This window comes from Sminthopsis crassicaudata, chromosome 1 (assembly GCF_048593235.1).
Source record: "Sminthopsis crassicaudata isolate SCR6 chromosome 1, ASM4859323v1, whole genome shotgun sequence".
NCBI classification, from domain to species: domain Eukaryota; kingdom Metazoa; phylum Chordata; class Mammalia; order Dasyuromorphia; family Dasyuridae; genus Sminthopsis; species Sminthopsis crassicaudata.
The window spans coordinates 57,765,275-57,766,094 of record NC_133617.1 but is presented as its reverse complement, the minus strand read 5'-3'; the positions used below and the strand labels follow the sequence as shown (position 1 = coordinate 57,766,094).

Genomic DNA, 820 nt, shown 5'->3' with positions numbered 1-820 from the left:
AAATAATTGATAATTTCTTGAACTAGGATGTCTAGGGTTTTTTTTTGGAGGGAGGGGAAAATCATGGCTTTCAGGTAATCCAATAATTATTGAATTATTTCTCCTCAATCTCTTTTCCAGGTTACCTGTTTTTTCAATAAAGGTTTTCACATTTTCTATTTTTTTTTCATTCTTTTCATTTTGTTTTATTGTTTTTTGATGTCTTATGGAATCATTAACTTCTACTTGCTCAATTCTAATTTTTAAAGAATTATTTTGTTCAGTGAGCCTTTGTATTTTCTTTCCCATTTGATAGATTTTGCTTTTTAATGATTTCTTCTTGGGCTTGCTTTGGTAGCACATATACTAAAATTGGAATGATAAAGAAAAGATTAGTATGGTCCCTGTGCAAGGATGACACACACATTCATGGAAATTTTTAATGAGTTCTCCTCAGTGAAGTTTTGTACATCTTTTCTCCGCTTCAGTCATTTCTGGGGATTCTCATCTTCAATGGATTTTTGTATATTCTGTTTTTTTCTCTACTTCCTTTACCAAGTTTTGACTTTTTTTCATGGTTTTCTTGCTTCAGTCTCATTTCTTTTCCTAATTTTTCCTCCACCTCTGTTTGTTTGTTTATTTATTTATTTATGGCAAAACAATTGGGATTAAGTGAGCAACTCTACTGAATTCTACTCCTAGTGCCTTTGGCTGAATGACCACTTATAAGGGATGTTGAAGAAAAGACTCCTGTTTGGTTTAATTGAATCAGATGCCCTAAGAGATCCTTTCCAGGTGGAGATTTTGTGACATTGTGAATTTATAAGGTACCCAAGGTGAT

At 32.3% G+C, this 820-nt stretch overlaps 1 non-coding gene across 1 annotated transcript; it reads left to right on the top strand.

Annotated features, from left to right (window-relative positions):
* The first annotated feature begins 325 nt into the window (after positions 1-325).
* On the top strand, positions 326-429 carry LOC141552283 (U6 spliceosomal RNA). The gene has a single exon (XR_012485090.1). It is a non-coding gene; the product is annotated as a U6 spliceosomal RNA (small nuclear RNA).
* Positions 430-820: the final 391 nt, after the last annotated feature.